Below are 22,882 nucleotides of genomic sequence, written 5' to 3' on the forward strand. Positions count from 1 at the left end.
GTAGCTAGAATTATAGGCATGCACAACCACTCCCAGCTAATTTTTGTGTTTTTAATAGAGATAGGGTTTCACCATGTTGGCCAGGCTGGTCTCGAACTCTTGACCTCAGATGATCCCCCTTTCTCGGCCTCCCAAAGTGCTGGGATTATAAGCATGAGCCACCGTGCTCGGCTTGGAATGTCTCTATGTGGGAAGCAAAACCATTATTTAAGATTTTCCAAATAAGCAAAAGTTTGAAAGAAGGAGAGAATAACCATTTGGTAGAAATTGTGAAATTTTAAAAGTATAATTTTGGGTGGATTTGGGAGAGATTTAGCCCACTGATCCAGAACATCTTTGAATAAATCTTCCTTGTAGACCAAAAGTCTTGAATGTTTGACATGTGGTAATCTTTGCTTCATCTGGGAAAGACGAATTTGGCAAAATCTTACTGTTGCTTCTTAGGCATGGTGTGCAAGGCATTGAAAGTTATGTTCCACTGAGAAAATACATGCAAGTTACAAAGTAACAAAATGGAAGCTCAAAATAATCTGGCAATTACTTTTTTCCTCTTTGTAAAAAAATTATTCACAATAATTACCTATGATTTTTTAATATAAAAGATGATTGTCACAAAATGCCCCAAGAAAGTAAGATAAGGTATAGCTGATGTCATCTTGTCTAGGTTATAAAAAAGGCTCAGGAATTCGAGTTTTCATCTCACTTTGGGAGTGTTACCAATGGCATTCTCTTTCCTTGAACAAATCTCTCTTTTTTTTTTCACCTCCCTAAAGATAAGACTAATTTAGCTGGTCAGTATTTTTAAATTAAACTGAAATGTAGTAGAAAAAGACTGAGAAATACGTATAAGTAACATGTAATTATTGCATATATTTTACGAATTTGAGTAGAAATATAGGAATAATCACATTTTCATTGATTCCTATCTTCTAGAACTCTAAATATTTGTTTGACCACTCATGAAAAGATTCAGTTAATTGAGCAGGGCCTCGTAAAAAGAGAAGAGCATTTTTCCTGATTTTGGCAAAGATTTCTAAATAGCAGCTTTATTGTAGAAGCACTTGAATAACGTGGATGTATCATAAAAAATACCTGATTGATAATGAATTTTTAGTATATAGCTTACTAGACTGACCAAGAATTACAAGTGGGGAGGGTGAGAAACAACTATCTTATATTATATTTAGATCAATAGAGTCATATATTTTCTATAATTTAACATGTGATATATTATTTTACAATTTCTACTGTTGGTACCTATTATGTTTAATCTGTACAGCAGAGATTATCTTCCAGGAGGCATACCATGGGTTCTAATCAGAACTGTGGAAGTTGTCAATGAGAGATGAAACACGTTGTTTCAGTGAGATTCTGTCTCAAAAAAAAGAAAGTTATATTCAACATAATAGTCTTTTTTTTTTTAAATGGAGTCTTGCTCTATGGCCCAGGCTGGAGTGCAGTGGCACGGTCTCAGCTTACTGTACCCTCTGCCTCCCAGTTTCAATTGATTCTCCTGCCTCAGCCTCCCAAGTAGCTGGGACTGCAGGGGTGTGTCAACACAGCCGGATAATTTTTGTATTTTTAGTAAAGACAAGGTTTCACTATGTTGGCCAGGCTGGTCTCAGATTCCTGACCTTGTGACCCACCCGCCTAAGCCTCCCAAAGTGCTGAGATTACAGGCATGAGCTACCGCACCTGGCCAATATTATAGTCTTATGTTAAGTGAAAAAAAATGTTTTTTAATAGTGTAAGCTATAAAAAGAAAAACTAGCCTGATTGCAGTTGAGGTAGTGGAAATATGCAGAATGTAAATCATTTGGTACCAGCTATGTAGTTAATAAGATTGATAGCCTATGTTTATTACTTACCATTTTCTTTGTGGGCATTTAAAGCATCATTTTTATAGCTAGCTCAATGGTGTGTCACAAACATCTGTCAGAATATAATCCTCATAAGTGTTTACAATGCCCTACATACTCTGGTCTTGGACTACTTCTACTACTACTTTTCCCATTTTTGACTCTGTTGCAGCTTGCTGCCTTTATATCTGCAGCCCCCCACCTAATACTTTCTTCTGGAATCCCCATAGATAGATGCTAAGAACTGCATTCAGATCTCTCCTCTGAAGTCACCACATCGGAGATGCCCACGTTGCCAGCTTCTATCCCAACCCTTCTCACCCCTCTCTATTCCATTACCCTACATCATTTTTCTTTAAGCACTTATTACAGTAGGATATTATATATTTAGTAATTGTTTTGTTTAAAAATTTCTGTCTCTTTCAACAAAAATAGTAAGAACAGGGTCATTGTTTTGTTGAATATATCACCAGAGCTTAGAATAGGTCCTGGTCCATGACAGACACTCGATAATTGTTGAATGAATGAAATGAGTGAATGGGGAGACGGCTGGTATTAAAGGACGCCCTGACATGAACACTGCAATTCTATCATTCAGCATTCAGATAGTCTCACTCTATTCCTTTTCTTTTTTCCTTTCACTTTATTTTTTAAAACTTTTCTTTGGCTATCTGAATATAACAGTTGAAACAAAACAAATCAAAAAACAAATTCTGAATATTTTATGAGGCTTATGATAAGTCCAGGCTTATACATATTGCCAAGGATGACATTCAATTTAACTGGTGTGATTCACATCAAAACTGCTGAGCAACACCATAATTTATCCCTCATATTTGAACAATATTTTAGTTAAAAACAAGCTATATATATATATATATATATATATTTTGTTTGTTTGTTTGTTTCGTTTTTTTAAGGGTAGACTTTTTTCCAAGGTTAATTATTTGTTTTATGTGTGTGTGAGTTTGGATATCTTAAAATGTTTAATCTGGAATCCTCAGTTTGTGAACCTCCTTCTATAAAAACCTATTGCTTGTTTTGTTTTGTTTTGTTTTGGTGAAAATCACTCTATGAGGAGTTTTTCTAATTTAACACAACTTTTGGTGACGAAAGTAATTTTTAGAAAATCAGTTTGGAAAAATTAAAGGTAAAACCTATCTCAGTTTATTCCCAAATATGTGAGTATATTTATATTTTACCCAAATTCTTCCATTTTTATCAATATTCAGTTGTAAGGCTTGTCCCTCTGTGCTTTTGAGAGGTGAAGCGGGCTGGGCTTCTGGGTCAGGTAGGGACTAGGAGAACTTTTCTGTCTAGCTAAAGGTTTGTAACCACACCAATCAGCACTCTGTAAAAACGGACCAATCAGCGCTCTGTGTCTAGCTAAAGGTTTGTAAACACGCCAATCAGCACGCTGTAGAAATGGACCAATCAGCACTCTGTAAAATGAACCAATCAGTGCTCTGTGAAATGGACCAATCAGCAGGACGTGGGCGTGGCCAAATAAGGGAATAAAAGCTCGCCACCACCAGCAGGGCAACCAGCTGGAGTCATCTTCTGCAGTATGGAAGCTTCGATCTTTCTGTCTTCACAGTGAATCTTGCTGCTGCTCAGGCTTTGGACCCACAATACTTTTATGAGCTGTAACACTCACTGAGAAGGTGTGCAGAAGGTCTGTGGCTTCCCTTCTGAAGTCAGTGAGACCATGAACCCACCAGGAGGAGCAAACAAATTTGGAGGCACCACCTTTAAGAGTTGTAACACTCACGGCGAAGGTCTGCATCTTCACTCCTGAAGTCAGTGAGACCACCAGCCCACCAGGAGGAAGAAACTCCAGACACATCTGAACATCTGAAGGAACAAACTTCACACACCACCTTTAAGAACTGTAACACTCACTGCTAGCTGCTGCTTTATTCTTTAAGTCAGGGAGACCAAGAACCCACCAGAAGGAACAAGTTCTGGATACACTTTGGGCTATGAAAATAGAACAATGTAACAAGTTTAATGGTAAAAGTATGCTGTGTCTTCAAATATACCTAGATTGAATATATTAATATTACAGTAAGCAACTAACTCAAATTTATCCATGGTTTCCTTTTTTATTTTTTAAGACAGTCTTGTTCTGTCACTGAAGCTAGAGTGCAGTGGCGGGATCTCAGCTCACTGCAACTTTTGCCTCCCGGATCCAAGTAATTTTCCTGTATCAGCCTCCCAAGTAGCGGAACTACAGGCCCGTGCCACCACGCCCAGCTAATTTTTGTATTTTTAGTAGAGACAAGGTTTCACCATGTTGGACAGGCTGGTCTCAAACTCCTGGCCTCAGGTGATCCATCCACTTCAGCCTCCCAAAGTGTTGGGATTACAGGCGTGAGCCGTCACGCCCGTCCCCTCAACTGTTTCCTGATTGGAGTGAAAATGACATATTTTTAAATATTAAAAAAATGTTTTCTTTTATTATTGCTCTGTGTTTAGATTTTTCGGAAATGTTAAATAACATTAAAGAAGAGCAAGAGTGTTTTTGTTATGTTAAAATGTTTTGCCAACAATTTGAAAGAAAATAATTTATCCAGCCTGGCAACATGGTGAGACCTCATCTCTACAAAAATTACAGAATTTAGCCAGGTGTGGTGGTGCATCCTTGTAGTGCTAGCTACTTGAAAGGCTGAGGTGGGAGGATCAATTGAGCCGGCGAGGTACAGTCTGCAGTATGCCGTGATCATGCCACTCTACTTCAGCCTGGGTGACAGTGAAAACCTGCCTCAAAAAGAGAAAGAAGGAAAGAGAAAGACCAAGAAAAATAAAGAAAAGAAAAAAGGGAAAGAAGGAAAGGAAGGAGAAAGAAGGAGGAAGAAAATTAACTTCTATAAAAGCATTATTTGTAAATTTAAATTTCTCTTGTGTCACTTGCTTTTGAGAGTAAACAGATACTATTTACAGTAGAACTCCATATCTGGATAGTCTGAGCCAGTATGTGGTATGCAGAAAAATTAGTCCTTCTCTTTCTGGGATCCTGTCCTGAGCTCGGTGCTAATTCTTTCTGTTGTCCCTTAGAAATGGGGTACCTAACACATAATCTATACCTGTGAGACACTGTTTGCAGCTTTGCCCTTCCTCTGCTGCGGCAGCCATGTCTTTTGCCATCGTTCTGGGCTGACACCTCTAGAGGGCTGATCCTCACCACCTGTTTGCTCCCCACCCTTTTTTGGCTGCCTTTTCTAGGTTGTCTCTCTCCAGGAATTTTCTCTCTTACAGAATAACTCTTTCTGCTTTCCCCCCACCAGCTCTCAGATTCTTTTCTTATTTTGGAGCTGTTGGACACAGTTCTTTCATCATTTATCTGCCTCTCAGACCATCCAGATCTGGGAAACCGGGGTAAAAGATGCTGAGGTGGGACATGTATCAATACAAGTGAGGGAGCAGGCTGGATAGAGTGTTGGTTAGGATGGGTAGGTGTCGTCCAACTTTAAACCTGAAACAACGCCCACAGTATCCATAACTTGCATCTCAGGCTGGCCCTTTGTACTGTGATCTTCTCTCCCTCCCTCTCTCCCTTCCTCCTTTTAATATGTTCTAGGTATTTATGTGCCAGGCATTATGAAAAACCTTTTAGACACCTTATTACAACAAGTGACCCCTAATCAAAGCGTATCTACATTCGGTTTTAACAGTGTTCCCGTTCTATTCCGTAAGATTTCTGTGTCAGCCGGAGCTCTATGCTTTGAATTCTAGCGGGAGGAAGGCTCTCATTCCCTCAATTAATACTAGGAATTCATATGCTTTCTCCTGTCACTCAAAAAAAAAAAAAAATGAAAACAAGAAAACAAATTTTCCAAATCAAAGGATGTGTGATTCAGGAAAAATTTCCGCGTGTCTGAAACACATTTTGCCTTTTATTTCAGTGAGAGTCTGCACAATATCCACAAACGACCTCCAGGGGGCAGTGTGGCCCAATGCTGCCGAGGATGTTAAACATTCAAAACCTTAGGATGGTTTTTGTGGATTGGTTTCTCTGTTTGGTTAATGAACCATTTCTAGGGAAAAGGTCTCTAAAGGAAAACACAGTTTGTCATTTTATCATTCCCTCTTTGTGCTCTTTTTCTGGCATATGGTAAATAGAAAGACCGCCCTCAGGACACAGCGTTTAGGACTGAGAGCAGCGAGTACTGGATTCCGAGGAAATGCCTTCACTGGGAAATTTGTGTCCTTGTTGTCAGGTCTCACTGGGGAGGCAAGAAGATGAAAGATATGGATTCCTGATATTTGTTGAGAGGATGGTTGGCTTTCTTCTCTTAGATTTCAGAGTGAGTTTAGAGCTTGTCAAAGCTCTTAAAGGTTCATGAGTGTATGAGTATTTGCTGTGAGGGCATCTGCAGACCCTGAGGAAAAGGAGCCCAGCCAGAGGAGACCAGGATCCTCAGCTGCGGTAGACGAGGTTCGACCAGCACAGAAAGATCTAACTCCTTGTGATATACCCCGTGGATATTCAAACATATGGGGCATTATTGGACTATTATCATAATGTGGATATTTTAGATCATATAATTTGGGTTGATGCTGTGTTATTTTAGACTCCTAAAATTGCTTTTAGAAATGTATAGATTTAGCACATGAAAAGTTTAAGGAGAAAATGAGTCCTTATAATACAAGGATTTTCATACCATCAGTTAATCTCACTACAGTTTCGGCTGGCATTTACCAATATTTTTAAAAAATATGTGAGACTAGGAAATGTGAAAGGGCTTGCAGGCAATGGACATATTTACCCTATATGCATATTTTAAGATGCTTTCTATGGTGTTGTAGGAACCAAAGGAAAACTTTACCTTCGACTTGTGAAGATGTGCTGAAAAATCACTGACAAGAGTCAAATTAATAAGAGAAAAGGCATGCAAATTTAATTGATCATAGTATTACATAACACAGGAACCTTCAAAATGAAGATGCAAGGATAGAGAGGAATTGTACATTTTAATGCTTAGGTTCAGCAAAATATAGACAGCCTTGTGCAAATACGATTGGACAAAAAGAGAATGATCTACTTCCAATAGAGTTGGGAAACCCAGCGAGGCCTGTCTGTCTAGACCCCTCTTGGCCTCTCTGTGCAGCATTCCTTCCTCTTTGGTGTGTGGCAGGACCCTCTCCGAAATGAGGGTGTTATGACCTACAACTAAAAAAGGTAGGTCAGTTCATTTCTTTATGGCCCATTTTTATACAGAACGGTGGGTGGTGGTTAGAATAATATTTTCAGGTTTTAATGACTGGCTCCAGGGGAAAAGGAGCTCTGGTTTCTATGACCCACCTTGGAAAGAAGGATTCTAGTTTTCATGGTGGGCCTGGGGGAGAATGAGAGGCCAGAGCCATGAGGGTAGCAGAAGGTCAGAGAGAGCTGCTTCTAAGGCTATCATTTTGGGGTATCATTTTCAGAGACCACACAATGTGTTCTAGTACAAGTATAAAAACAGGTCAACTTAATTTTCTCCATTTTGAGGAAAAGGTTTAAAATCTGATTGTCTTGAAGTTAGAAGTATTGAAAGGGCAAGTCCTATAGATTACAGAGTAGAAGCGTTGCCCTGTGAGTCAGCCACATACATGAGCAACATCAACTACTAAAAACTTGAGAAAGATTTGCAAAATTACTTTGTCAATGGAAGGTAAAGCTTAAATAAATACAACTATTTTCTCCTTTACCTCAAGAGGGTATTGCTAGTTGTGCAACCACTAAGCTTTGTGCTCTCTGCTCATTGCTTGTACCATTCTCATTCTGCCTACCTGTGAGAACTGACTTGTATTTTCATATTAGGATAAACTGATGCAACCAAAGACAGATTCACTGTGAAGCTATTGAAGCTTAAGCTCCAGGGTCCTTTCCTTGTCAAGGCCTCTGTGAGAGCTGGGAGATGCTGCTAGTTTTAAGGAGTTTTAGGTGGGAAGAGTAAGTCAAGCAACCAAGAAACATTTTTGCCTAAGAAATCATGCTAATTGCCAAAAGAGATATCAGAAGAAAATAACTTAAATTCCTAAGGTTTCTATAATTTATTGAGATTTTAAAAATCTCATTCTAAAGGAAATTCACTTTTGTGAATTTTGTCTTTGTAATTTATATTATTTTTCATAAAGAGGATCTCCCAAATTGTATAAGCTTAAGATGGACAAAATCTGGGTTCTTCTGTGACTGTAACAAGTAAATGCAAAAATGTGGGAGAGTGTAAACACAAGGAAAATGTTTTCTTGCTCATGTAATACAGTAGTATCGGTGAATGGGTCGGTGGGGCAGCCTTTCTTCATGCAGTCATTCAGAACTCAGGATAATGAACACTCTGTCATTCTTAATAAGGCTTCCAAGGTAAGTGTGGGTCATCAGCATTCTGGGCAATCAGAAGAAGAAACACATGCAGGGGAGGATTTTATGGGCCAGCTGAGGACAGATGCACTTGACTTTTGTTCACATTCCACTGAGTCAGGCATATGGCTGTAACCAAATGCAAGTGAAGAAGGGAAATGCTATCCAGCAGGGTGCTCAGGAAGGAGAGACAAAGATAGACTTGGGGGGAGACTCTGCATAGGCTCTGCAACAACTAAATTCAATTGAAGATTTTTGTGGTCAAGGCATACAGTTTGTACAGATGTACCTGTTTTGGGAATATAAATATTTTGCCGAAGCATGAAAAAAACTTCTGAAAAATATATATAGAATAAGATTTAAAATCTTAATCTACTACTATATTTATCTAGCATAAATGAATTCAATGAACTTGCATAAACAATGTGGACTAATAACTGACTAAACATAAGTTATACATTCTAGACTTTAGAATCTAAAGGGATTATTCACAATGTAACACCACAAAGCAGGAAGATTGAGGGCCTCTTACCCTCTTTCAGTAATTGAGGTCAGGTTAATACCTGGAACAATAGCAGCACTGTGGGTGCTTAATCATGCGCATACTATTGAACCAAGGAAAAACACTCTGTGAAATGGAAATTAATTGTGTAATATCTTTTTAATATGTTTGATTAAAATGAATGTGCAAATATCATAAGGATTGATGGAGCATATGATGATGAAGTCATCTCAAATTACATGGGGAATTAGAATACACAGAAAATTTACTGAGTGGCAAAGAAAATGATTTTCAAAGTGAATGCTAAAATTCTTAAAATGAAAACTGTAAAGCTTAATTTGCAGACTCTTTGAAAATCAATTTAATTTAAATAATGTACATACATGAACTTTGTTAATTGTAAAGTATTATAGAAATAATCCTTATTGCCATTTTAAGTATATTCTAAATTTTTCTTTTTGATCTCCTGCAAACCTAAACAGTATATTATTGATGTCCAAAAATGTATTTATTTGCAAACACTTTTTATAACTTGGGAGCTTTTTTCTGAGATAAACCTCTGAAAATTTTAATTTTCAATAGTAAATATGATTTGATGTGTGTTTGCTTTATACCTCACATTCCAGGAAAGTAGCCAATGTTTAAGAATAGCATAAACTAAGCTTGAGAGCCATATTCACAGTTGAGGTTAAAAAAAACACAACACACACACATTTTGTACCTCAAGTTGATTCTTCTTTACTCTTTAAAAACTCTCATTAAAGTAAGAGATTCTGCTTTGTACATTAATGTGGTTTCCATTTTAACTTGTATGCTTTTCTACTAGATAAAAATAAGTAATCTTGAAGTGTTTTTATTACCACAACCTGGAAGAATGCTCAAAATTATAAAAGATGGGCAAGAATATGACATTTTAAATAATAAATAATAAATCATCAGATACAAAAATCTGTAGATGTGTTCTAAGAAGCATCTTATTAATTTCAAAATTGTTACTAAGAATTTATTTATACAGAAGCTAACACCATGCTATAAAAAGAAATTTTGATCATACGTTTCAAAAACTAGTTATTGATCTGATTAAGGTGATATTACATGGTCAGTATAGCTTACAGCTGACTGTCAATGCCTGATCCTTTTCCTTTCAAACTGACTTTATCTAAAGCTTCAAATTCTCATTGATAAAATGCAAAATTAACTAGTAGTAATTTTTTAAGCATTCAGATGCTAGGACATTTTGTGAACTAGACTAACACTATCCTGATAATTCCAGATTATTTTTTAAGAAGCATCTATATATTTAAAAGTCTATTTGGAATGTAGTTCAGAAACTACTGCAATTTTTTATATGAATATGAACAGGAATTGAAGAAAATATTTTTGGTACAAAAATGAGTGACACAGAATATTATGAAATAAAATTCTTTGTTTTGTATAAAGATCATCTTTGAGGTTAAGGAAGTAATGGGAAAATCATTAAATAACAAATGTCACCAAATAGCACGATGTCTGTAGATAACAGTGTGTGTAATAAAGGATAAAATGAATAGTTCAGAGGGCAAGTGCTATGAGAATAATGAGAAATCAATGTGGGCTTCTTTAACTGGGGGAGGCTGCTTGGAGCAAGTATTTGTATTGGCTTTGACACACCAATATAGCTTGGTTCAGAGAAGAGGAGCAGTAAAACCATTTCATATGCAATGCTCAAAGAGGAAGAAAAAGGTCTAAATGTCAGAATTATTAGTTATTTTTAAGGTAAGTAAAAGACTCCTCTTCTGTAAACCAATGAGAAGATATAATATGTAAATTGGGACACACTTGAATGCCAGACAGAGTAAGGTAAGCTTTACTCCTTAAAAAAATGTGGAGTTGAACTTCTGCTTCCAGAAAAATGGAGTAGACATATTTTTACTGATTCCGCCCATTACGTAAAACTAAAAACCTGGAACATTTATATATAAGTCAAACATAAGACCCTAAAAGGTAGAGAGAAGGAGGCAGACAAGCTAGGAACCTGAAGACCCAAGGAAGACCATGGTAATGAGTTCCACTGTTTTTTGTTTTTTGTTTTCCTCATACATCCCCCAGACTTGGAGCTAAAGAAGCTGTCAACCTAGAAGTACCAATGGACACTGACAAAACAATAAACAAATCTCCAACAGAAGCCTGTTCTCTAGCCAAAAATTCAAGACAGTCTTGAGAAGACTAGCAAGACAGAAAACTTTTAGACAATAACAGCTCTACTCCAGTCAACCACAACTATCACAAAACAACTGCGGCTCTACCCCACCCATGGCAAAGGCCAAGTGGGGAAGCCAAGCTTTCCACTCATGCCTGACTGTGACAAGGCACTCACCCTCCCTTCCAGGGTAATGTCTGGGAAAGCTGAGTAAGGAGTTGGTAGTTTTAGTCCCACTGGGTGGTAAGGAGTCCACCTTACTGTTAACAGAGTCCACATGACTTTAGTAGTGTTGGTAGTTGTGGTGTTATTATTAGTAGAGGCCACCTAGGGAACCATGACAAGGCACTCATATCCATCCCAGTCAGTGAGTTACCAGCAGACACCTAGTGTGGAGTTGGAACTCCCAACCCTGCCTAGCAGTTGAAGACGGGCTCCCTGCTACAACTTGAGAGTCAACAGAGGCCAAATAAGGAGCCTGGAGACCTGGGCATTTATCCCACAGAAACGAAACTTACATCCACCCAAAAGGTTACACAAAAATATGTGTAGTAATTTTAATTATAATAGCCAGTAACTGGAAACAACCTAGATGTCCTTCAAAAAGTGAATGGTTAAGCAAACTGTGGTACCTCCATTTCTTGGGAAATTACTCAGTAATTAAAAAAAAAAAAAAATTGTTAATGCAACAACCTAGATGACTCTTCAGAGATTTGTGCTGAGTGAAAAAAGCAATCCCAAAGGTTGTATCTTGTAATTCCATTTATATATTATTCCTGAAATGACAAAACTGCAGAAATGTAGAACAAATTAGTGGCTGCCAGGTGTTAAGGAGAAGGGGAAAGTAAGACAAAAATATGTGCAGCTATAAAAGTGCAACATGAGGGATCCTTGTGGTAGTGAAAATATTCAGTATCTTGATTATATCAATATCAACATGTTACTTGTGATTTTGTGTTGTTTGATTTTTTTTGGCATTGTTATAGTTTTTCCATTGATGGATATTGGGTGAATGGCCCATGAGATATATCTGTATTATTTCTTCCAATTGCATGTGAATCTACAATTATCTAAAAGTTAAAATTTTAATTAAAAATGGAGCTCATTGAGTGTTTTTTCTATTTTTCAAAAAGTATCAATATAGGAATTTATTAGAAGTTAGAACCTGGAGGAGGACCAAATAGGAGACCAAAATTAAGTTATCAGTCATTAGTCCCTCCCTCTTAGGAAAATCAGCTCATTATGAGTATTTAAATACTTATTTCATTAATCATAGTATTTCATTAGAACAGTTGACTGGTGTTAGCAATGTAGATTTGTAGAGCTACCACATTCCAGGGTATGACTGTCCTTTACCAGAAAGAACTCAATCCTCCCCCATGATGAGATTTCCTGCTATGTAGAGCTCAAAGACCAGTGAAATAGGAACAGTGTTTACAACACACACATCATATTTAGTTCTAGTCCCTAGCATTTCTAGCGGCAAGAGCAGAAACAGAAAATGGATTATTCGGATGATTTTACCATAAACATATTTTTTGACCAACAAGAAGTACTTATATTCATGTCACAAACTGAAAAACACATTTTCTTTTAACATGACAGTCTTGATCTAATGTTAGAATATGTATTCCAAGATTGTTAATGTTGGCCTAATAATGTATGAATTAAAGGAAGTGATGAGGAAATATGTCAGAGACACTTCTGATATTTCAGATGCACAGTGTATTTCAAATATAATTTATATTTATATAATTTACATAGATACAATTTATACTTGAAAAACAGAGTTGGTTTTCTGCTTTCTCCTATGTATTATCATTACATAATACATGTAGTGGACACAAAAGTGTGCAAAATGTCATAGGATACTTCGATAAAAACAGGCTAAACATCTGTTTAATTCACCATAACTACACATAAGAACGACGACTCGTGTACATAGAGTTCATACAGTTTTCAATTTTACTTGATAGCATCAAGTGGAACATTTATCATCAAATGTAGGACATGCACCTTTTCAGCTTTGCTATTCAAAGGGGTCCTCAAGAAGATCAAATCGAGAATATAGAAAAAAATAAAAATAAAATGAAATGAAAGAAATTATCCATAGCCCTAATAACTTAAGAAAAACAGCGCTGAACTTTGGCATGCTTCCTTCTCCAGTCACTTTCCAAATGCAAATATTTTTGCTTTGTTTTTTAAATATACTTATGGCCATTCATATATACATGAATGGCACAACATTGTATGAATATATATAACAGATCGTGGTACATCCAGTTGCATCATCCCTTGCCCACCTTCACCTTACTTTTGTGCAGTAAGGAGTGACCTTGTTCCCCAATTCTGATTACTCAGATGTGAGGAGAAGGTTGCTGAAGGTTATGAGAAATCCATAGCTAATTTTTCTGATTAATGATGTTATTAGTGACTGTGATTTTCTCGATATTGTGTATTGAATTTGGAAGATCTTTATAATTTAGCAAACCAATATTTTTCAAATAATCAGTGTATGGTATTACAAAACAAAGCATGGGAAAAGATTCTTTGAAAGTTCAAGATATGACGATGAATTTTCATGTATCAGAATTCAAAAAGTTATTAATAAGATTTCAGGTTCCATATAGTAGCTAACTTTTAACAAAATATAATTTATTGATTTTTGATGTAGTATCAAAAATAATATCCACAGTTGGCTGAAAGGACCATTAAAATACTCCTCCCCTTTTCAACTATATTCATGAGAGGCCAAATTTTCTCTATGTACTTCAACAAAAATAATACATCAAAACAGATTGAATGCAGAAGTAGATATGAGAATCCAGCTATTATCTATTAAGCAAGACAGTTATGAAATATAAAACAGTGCTGCTCTTCTCAGATATTTTTTGTTTGGAAACATGTAGTTACTTTTCCTAAAATATGGTATTTATATTAATCAAATAAGTTTGTTATTGTTTTAAAACAAATTAATAAATATTCAAAAACTCTCAGTTTTAATTTCTAACACTCTATATGTCATTAATAAAAAATGAAAATGGAGGTCACAGTGTAGATATAGCCCAAAGTCAACCACCTGTTACCACAAAGCCAAAATTTGGGTCATTTTGATTTCCCACCAACACTAGCTGTAAGCATCAACAAAACACAAAATCATGAACATAAGCTTTATATCTTTGTCAACATGCATCAACGAAGTTAGACAATCAGCTATAGACAATTAGCTTAAACAGCTCCGGCTGCTTTAACAAAATGATGATGTTTAACATCCAGTCACAGAAAAGGTCACATACTTCCTCCTTTATTTTTTAAAAACTCTGTTGTAACTGCTCTGAGTGGGGATTCTTACCACCTTGGGCTGAGTTCTCCTGGTTTGTGAACTGTTCTTTTGTATGCAAAATAAACTTTTACCATTTTTCTAACTTCACGTAGTTTTAGATTTGACACTATGAATATATCCTCAATAAACAAAAGTCTTTGATGTCCACAATAATGTTTTAAAATATACTTTATTTTTTAGTGCAATTTTAGGTATGCAGCAAAATTGAGTAGAAGATAACAGAAATATTCCATATATTCCCTGTCCTCAGACATGCAGAGCCTCCCCATTATCAACATCTGCCATCAGAGTGATGCATTTGTTCAGCTGATGAACCTACATGGACACATCCTTATCACTCAAAGTCAGTTTACAATGGGGTTCACTCTTGGTGTTGTACATTCTGTGGGTTTATAATTACATATATTCACCATTACAGTATCATCCAGAATAGTTTCATTACCGTAAAAATCCTCTGTGCTCTGCCTCGTCATCCCTCTCTCCTCCCTAACCCCTGGCAACCTCTGATCTTTTTACTGTCGCCATAATTTTGTCTTTTCCAGAATGTCATATAGTTGAAATCATACAGTAGGTAGCATTTTCAGATTGGTCACTTTCAGATTGGTTTCTTTCACTTAGTAGTATGTATTTAAGATTCCTCTGTGTCCTTTCATAGCCTTTTGTAGCTTATTTCTTTTAGCTCTGATTAATATTCTACTGTCTGGATAAACACTTTGTTTGCATAGGCAAACAAAAAGTACCATTCTGGCTTAATGTGGGATGGGGAGTTGATGGGGTTGGCTAGTACTTAGTTATCTAGGTCGCCCAGGAGGTCAGGCAAAAATAGTACTAGAATTATTAGGAGGAAGAGGAGAAAAATTAAACCTAAAATATCTTTGGTTGTATGGCAGGGGTGGAAAGTAATGTTGCCAGGGACTGATGAAACCCCTAAAGGGTTGTTAGATCCTGTTTCATGTAGGAATAAAAGGTGAACAGCTGCTAGGGCTGTAAAGATGAAGGTAAGATGAAATGGAAAGCGAAGAATTGTGTAAAGGTGGCTTTGTCAACTGAGAACCCACCTCAGATTTATTGCATTAGGTCAGTTCCAATATATGGGATGGCTGATAGTAGATTTGTAATTATTGTAGCGCCTCAGAATGATGTCTGGCCTCATGGGAGCACGTAGCCCACGAGTGCTGTCGCCATTGTTTTGAGTAGGAGGATGATGGCAATATTTCAGGTTTCTAGAAATGTGAATGATCCATGGCATAAACCTCAGCCAACATGTAAGAAGAGGCAGATAAAAAATATTGAAGCGCCATTAGCATGGAAATAGCGAACCATTCAGTCGAAGTTTACATCTCAGCTGATATGAGCGACTGAAGAGAAGGCAGTTGAGGTGTCTGATGTGTAGTTCATGGCCAAAAACAGTCCTGTAATAATTTGGAGGGTTAGGCAGGCACCTAAATGTGAGCCGAAGTTTCATCATATAGAAATGTTAGACGATGTGGGAAGATCAATGAATAATTAATAATTTTTATTAGCAGGTGTGTTTTGCAGATATTGGCCATCAGCCTTCTTATAGTTGAAATACAACGATGATTTTTCATGTCATTAGTCACGGTTATAGTCCATGTAGGAACAATGGCATATACTATATTTTTCTTAAGTGTCTTTTTGGTTATAGGGTTTGTAGGTTTCTCTTTACAACCTTCTCCTATTATGGAGGTCTACAGCTAATTATTAGTGGTGCTGTGGGTTGTGGTATTTTGTTGAATTTTGGTGGTGCTTTCATGGGGTTGATGGGGTTTTTTTTTTCATTTATTTGTGTCATATGACGGTTGTTTATGGCTGTACCACGGCGATGGCTACTGAGGAGTATCCTGAAACATGAGGGTTGAGTATTGACATCTGAGGAGCCTTATTATGAGAACCAATAATGGAGTTGATGCTGGTTCTGTGAATAGGTGAGCACGATAGAGCGAGGATCATGATTGATTTTAATAGCACAAAGAGATGGAGGATTTTTGAGGGTGAGGGGGCAGGGTTGTTCCCTGAAGATTCTGTATATGTGGCTGCCTTGTGCAGTTCTGGGTGCTGATTAATGGTAGTTGCTGGTTGATCATTATTTGTTAGTATTTATGTTGTGATTGAAATTACTCAGGATGATAGATTAGATAATTAGGAGTAGGGTTAGAAGGGATGGGATAAAAAAAGAAAGTAGAATTAAGTCCGTTCTGAGTAGATATGGTAATGGAGGCTGAAATTTGGATTGTGTAATGGTCTTCGGTACAGGCTTTTCTAGTCAAATTAGGTCTAGTAGAAGTGAAGCCAGATTTTGGTTTGTGAATAGGCCTAAGTTGGGGGTTGTATGGTGAATTGTGGCTGAATAAAATCCTAGTATGTTGGAGGAGTTGAATGTCTGTAATGAGTATTTTGGTTTAAGGCTATTAGTTATGAGATTAAGCTCCGTTGCTAGTGAGAAGCCTAAGAGGGTCACACCTAAAGCTGTGAGCTTCAGGTGGAGTGGTATGGTTGTTTGGGGGGATGAAGCAAGAATATTACTGTTGGTGATGAGGAATCCGGTGAATATGCTGCCGATTGTTAGGTGCTTCATTGAGTCAATTAGGAAGGGGTTATTTTCATTAATAGCAGCCACAGTTGTGAAGCAAGGTTGTCCTATAAGAGTGAAGAAAATAATATGGTTATTATGAACAGCTGTCAAGAAACTGGCAATAAGAGTAATATAAAGGGCTCAGGCATTGGTGTATGAATGTGTTTGAGGTTTCAATGATGAAGCCTTAGAGTAAAAGCCTGTGAGGAAAGGCGTGCCTGTAAGTGCAAGGCTGCCAATAATAAAGGAGGAAGAAGTAAGGGGTAAAGTCTTGAATAGCCCTCCTATTTTTCAGATGTCTTGCTCATCATTGAGGCTATGAATGATGAACCCTTAACATATAAATAATATACCTTTAACAAAGGCATGGGTGCAGATGTGAAGGAATGCTAGGTGTGGCTGATTAATGCCAATTGTGACTATTATAAGGCCTAGATGGCCTGAGGTGGAGAATGCTATGATTTTTTGGATATCATTTTGTGTTATAGCACAGATTACTGTGAATAAGGTAGTAATAGCTACCAGACGTAATGTAAAGGTTTGGATTTATAGGTTATTTTCTATTAAAGGGTAGAAGCGGAAGAGCAGGAAAACTCCTGCTGCAACTTAGTGCTGGAGTGAAGTAGGGCTGAGACTGGGGCTGGGCCTTCTATGGCAGATGGAAGTCAGGGATGGAGGCCGAATTGAGCTGACTTTTCTGCTGCTGCTAAGAGAAGGCTAATTAATGGAAGGAGTTGGGGGTGAGGTCTAGAATAAATGTTTATTAAAATTCTCATGTGTTGGAGGACATGAACAATGCTATAGCTAAAATAAAGCCAATATCACCGATGAGGTTGCACAGGACTGCTTGGAGGACTGCTATATTAGCATCTGCTCTGCCATACCATCAGAATTAGTAATTCTTACTAATTAGTAAGAAAGACACGATTCCTACACCCTCCCGTCTGATAAAGAGCTGAAAGAGGTTGTTGGCAGTAACCAGAATTAATATTGTGATGAAGAAAATAAGTACTTGAAAAATTGATGAATGTTAGGGTCTGAATTTATATATCATATTGAGAATTCTATAATAGATCAGGTAATGAGTGGTGCTACTGGGGTAAATTTTGTGGAGAAGTAGTCTAGTTTGAAGCTTAGTGAGAGTTTGAGAGTTTGGATCGTCATTCAATGTCAGTTTGAGATAATGGCTTCTTGGTCTGTGCATATAAACGTTGTTGGGATGAGGCTAATGATGAAGGCACGTGCGATAGATGTTTTTACATAATTTGGGTATGAGCCTATTTTGCAAGAGTTGGCTAAGGTAACAGTAATCGGTAGGATTAAGGGGATTAGGGCTGTTATAGCCGTGGAAGATACATGTTTGTTACTTTTATTTGGAGTTACATCAACGTTTTTGGTTCCTAAGACCAATGGATAACTCTAATCCTTTAAAAGTTAAGAAAGCCATGTTGTTAAACATCGGGGCATGAGTTTGCAGTTCTTGCATACTTTCTTGGTAGGTAAGAAGTTGCAGGCTTCTGTTGTTAGATCCACAATCTAATGTTTTGGGTAAACTATAGCTACGGCATGCAAACCACATAATAATTTTAGGGTTTAAGGATAATAGGAAGATAGGCACAAGATGTATAAGTATTAATGTGTTTTCTCATGTAAAGGAAGGTTTCATACTGTTAATATAATATGAAAGTGTTTCTCGTTGTGTTGAGATTAGCATATACAGGGAGTAAAGGGCTGTAATTAGTATATTAAGTCCTATAAGCATAATAGTGATATTTGATCAGGAGAATAAGGCCATAGTCACAAAGAGTTCTTCCACTAGATTAATGGTAGGGGGTAAGATAAGGTTAGTAAGATTTGCCAGAAGTCATCAAGAGGCTATTACTGGGAGCAGTGTTTGAAGGCCTCGGGTAAGCAATATGGTTCGGCTATGGACTCGCTGGTAGTTTGAATTTGCTAGGCAGAAGAGTAAGGATGAAGTGAGTCCATGAGCAATTATAAGGGTGATTGCATCTCTAAAGCTTCAGTGGGTCTGAATGAGGATAGCCATAATAACAAGTGTTATGTGGCTTATGAAAGAGTAGGCAATAAGTGATTTTAGATTAGTTTGACATAGACAAATAGAGCTTGTCATAACTACTCCTCATAGGAACAACATGAGGAAAGGGTAGGCTAAATGTTCTGTTACGGGGTTGAGGATAAGAGTAAGCCGTATTACACCGCACCTGCCTAGCTTTAGGAGTACTGCTGCAAGTACTATTGAGTTGGCAATAGGGGCTTCTACATGGGCTTTGGGGAGTCATAGGTGAAGTTCATATAGAGGTATTTTTACTATGAAGGCCATGATACATGCTAGTCATATAAGATTATTGGATCAGGAGGTTAATAGCTCTTGGATAGTAAGTATTATTACTAGCATATTTAGTGAACCTGAGGTATTTTGAGTATAAACAAGTGTTACAAGTAAAGAAAGGGATCCTACTAGTGTGTAAAATAAGAAGTATGAGCTTACATTGAGGCGTTCTGGTTGGTTGCCCCAGTGAGTGATGATAATTAGGGTAGGAACTAGTGTGGCTTCAAAGAGAATATAAAATGTAATTAGTTCTGTGGCGGTGAATGCCATGATTAAAAAGGTCTGTAGAGAAATCAATATAGAAATATATAACTTTTTTCATGGGGTGATTCATAGGACAGGTGATAATGGCTTGCTAGAATTATAAGAGGCAGTAGTCAGGCTGTTAAGATTAGAAGGGGTGATGTCAGCAGGTCAGAAAAGATGAATGAGAAGTTGGATGAATATTGTTGAATTGGTTAAAAAATAGTAGGCTGATGAGGCTGATGAGTAGGCTGTGGATAACCATGTTGATTCAGATTATAGAATTTTTAGAGAACCATATCATCGGTAACAGTATAATTGTTGGAATAATAATTTTTAGCATTGAAGTAAACTTAGATTTTGTATGTAATCTAGGCCATATGCACTGGAGATTGAAACTTGTAAGGCAAGGCCCACTGAGGCTTCGCAGGCAGCAAATACTAGGAGAATAATGGGTATTATGGATGCTCGGGTGAAATCTATATTTAAAGTTATAAGAGTATTTATGATATATATAGATAATATTATGTCTTCTAGGCATACTAGGGATGATATTAGGTGGGACTGATAGACTAACACTCCTAGCAGTGATATGGTGTATGCTAATATAATCATGATATTAATAGAGGCCATTTGGTAAATATGGTCTATCATAATCTAATGAGTCAAAATCATTTATTTTGACTTAAACTATTTACCAATTCAACTCAGTCTAACCCTTTTGGGGCTCATTCATAAGTCAAGCCTAGGATTGAAATGGTAACTAATAGAAGGGCTGTGCTGATTATTAGTGTCATGTTGGTTGTTTGAAGGGCTCATGGCAGGGGTAGTAGTACAGCAATCTCTAAGTCGAAGAGGAGGAATGCGATGGCTCCTAGGAAGAATATTATGGAAAAGGAGAGGCGGGTGGAGGTTATTGGGCCAAATCCACATTCATAGGGGTTGGATTTTTCTGTATAAATATTAAGTTGTGGGAGCCAAAATGCTATTATTAGTAGTAATAGGGCGAGTAAGGTGCCGGTTACTAGGGCTAGTGTCAGGTTGATTTCTCTCTTTCTGATGATATTGAAACTAATTGATTAGAAGTCAGTGGTACTGCTTATACTAAAAGAGTAGGACCCTCATCAGTAGATAGAGACGTGTAAGAATAGTCATACTACATCTATGAAGTGTCAATATCAGGCCGAAGCTTTAAAGCCAAAGTGGTCGTTGGATGTAAAGTGGAATTTTAACTGGCGGAGGAGGCAGATAGTGAGAAATGTTGATCCAATAATAACGTGAAGTCCATGAAAGCCTGTGCCTATGAAGAATGTTGAGCCATAGATTCCATCAGAGATAGTAAACGGGGCCTCAAAATAATCTGAGACTTGTAGAAGGGTCAAGTAAATTCCTAAGGTTATTGTGATGGATAGTACTTGAAGTATCTGCTTTCAACTACTTTCTATCAGGCTGTGGTGAGCCCAAGTAATTGAAACTTGTGATGCAAGTAACATAGATGTATTCAGGAGAGGGACTTCTAAGGAGTTGAGGGGAAAAATGCCTGTTGGGGGTCAATGTACCCCTAATTCTGGAGTTGGGGATAGACTAGAGTGGTAGAATACCCAGAAGAAACCAGCAAAAAAGAATACTTCTGAGATAATGAATAGAATTATTCCATATCGGAGGCCTTTTTGGACGATTGACGTGTAGAGGTCTTGAAATATACTTTCCCGGAGAATGTCATGTCATCACTGGTGTATAGTTAGTGTGTTGGTTAGTAGGCCTAGGGTTAAAAGGGTAATATAGTTAAAGTGAAATCATATGGCCAGGCCAGATGTTATTAGTAGAGATGAGAGAGCTCCTGTTAGTGGTCAGGGGCTAGGTTTGACTATATGGTAGGCATGTGTTTGGTGGGTCATTATGTGTTGTCATATAGGTAAAGGCTTACAAGTAGTGTAAAGACATAGGCCTGAATAAGAGCTATGGCGAATTCGAGGATGTTCAGTAGGATTAGAATAATGAAGGGATTGAAGCTGTGGGAAGACTGATAGTTGATAGTACTAGTGTAGCTCCTCCGATGTAAATGCATTAGTAGGTGTCCGGCTGTAATGTTGGCTGTTAACTGTATAGCTAATGCCATCGGTTGAATGAATAGGCTAGTAGTTTCAATGATCACTAGCATAGAGATAAGTGATATAGGTGTGCCTTGTGGTAAAAAGTGAGCTAAGGAGGTTTTCATCTTAAAGCGGAAGTTATAATTACTGCACCTGCTCATAAGGGGATTGCTATACCTAGATTTACTGATAATTGGGTAGTTGGTGTAAATGAATGGGGTAGTAGCCTGAGGAGATTGGTTGAGGCAATGAAGAGAATTAGGGAGATCAGTATAAGGGATCAGGTTGGTCGTTTAATGTTATGGGTACTTATTATTTGTTTTAGTACAAGTTGAATTAGTCACTGTTGAATGGAAACCAATTGGTTAATAATTAGATGACTGGAGGTTGGAAATAGTAGGGTGGGAAATAAAATGATTAATACTACTGTGGGTAGGCCTAGAATTGTCAGGGTAGTAAAAGGGGTGAATAGATTTTCATCAATTTTAATTCTTAGGGGGCTTTATGTTTTTGCATTTTGATTCTTTTTGGTATACGAGATGTATAATGAAATTTAATAATTGTAACTGAATAATGGAGAATAAAGTTATGGTTGTTGACAGGATGACAATGGATCATGTGGAAGTATCTAGTTGAGGCATTCATTGCAGAGAGGTGTAGATCCCCTCAGTCTTTAACTTAAAAGGTTAATGCTAGATAGCTTTACAGTGATGTTATAGTGTGGACGTGGATCAGGTTTCGAAGCATTTTAAGGGTGTTAATTCTAGGACAATAGGTATAACACTGTGGTTGGAGCCACAGATTTCTGAGCACTGTCCATAGTAAAGGCCTGGTCATATAGCAGTTAGGGTGGTTTGATTTAGGCATCCGGGGATTGCATCTGTTTTCAGGCCCAATGAAGGGATAGTTCATGAGTGCAGGACGTCTTTGGATGAGATTAATATATGGATGGGGATATTTGTTGGGAGAATTGTTTGGTTATCAACTTCGAGGAGTTGAAGTTCTCCTGGATTTAAGTCTGCTGTTGGAATTATATAAGATTCGAAGCTTAATTCTTCACAGTCTGTACATTCATAGCTTCAATATTATTAGTGGCCAATTGATTTGATGGTAAGAGAAGGGTTATTAGTTATGTACAGAATACATAGGGATGGGAGGGCAATTAAAATTAAGATAATGGCAGGTAAAATAGTTCACACAGTCTCAATTTCTTGGGCATCTATGGTGCTAGTATAAGTTAATTTTGTTGTGAGTATTAGGGAAATAATGTATAGGACTAGGAAACTAATTAGGAAAGTAATTATAAGAGTGTGCTCATGGAAAGTGAGTAGTTCTTCTATAATAGCGGATGTAGATTCTTGAGGGCCTAACTGA

The 22,882-nt window shown here is 37.3% G+C and overlaps 2 pseudogenes; both read right to left on the bottom strand.

The window, feature by feature from the left end:
• Window positions 1–16,053: 16,053 nt before the first annotated feature.
• On the bottom strand, window positions 16,054–19,758 carry LOC140712133 (NADH-ubiquinone oxidoreductase chain 4-like; annotated as a pseudogene).
• Window positions 19,759–21,190: 1,432 nt separating this feature from the next.
• On the bottom strand, window positions 21,191–22,420 carry LOC119619639 (ATP synthase subunit a-like; annotated as a pseudogene).
• Window positions 22,421–22,882: the final 462 nt, after the last annotated feature.

This window comes from Chlorocebus sabaeus, chromosome 7 (assembly GCF_047675955.1).
Source record: "Chlorocebus sabaeus isolate Y175 chromosome 7, mChlSab1.0.hap1, whole genome shotgun sequence".
NCBI classification, from domain to species: Eukaryota; Metazoa; Chordata; class Mammalia; order Primates; family Cercopithecidae; genus Chlorocebus; species Chlorocebus sabaeus.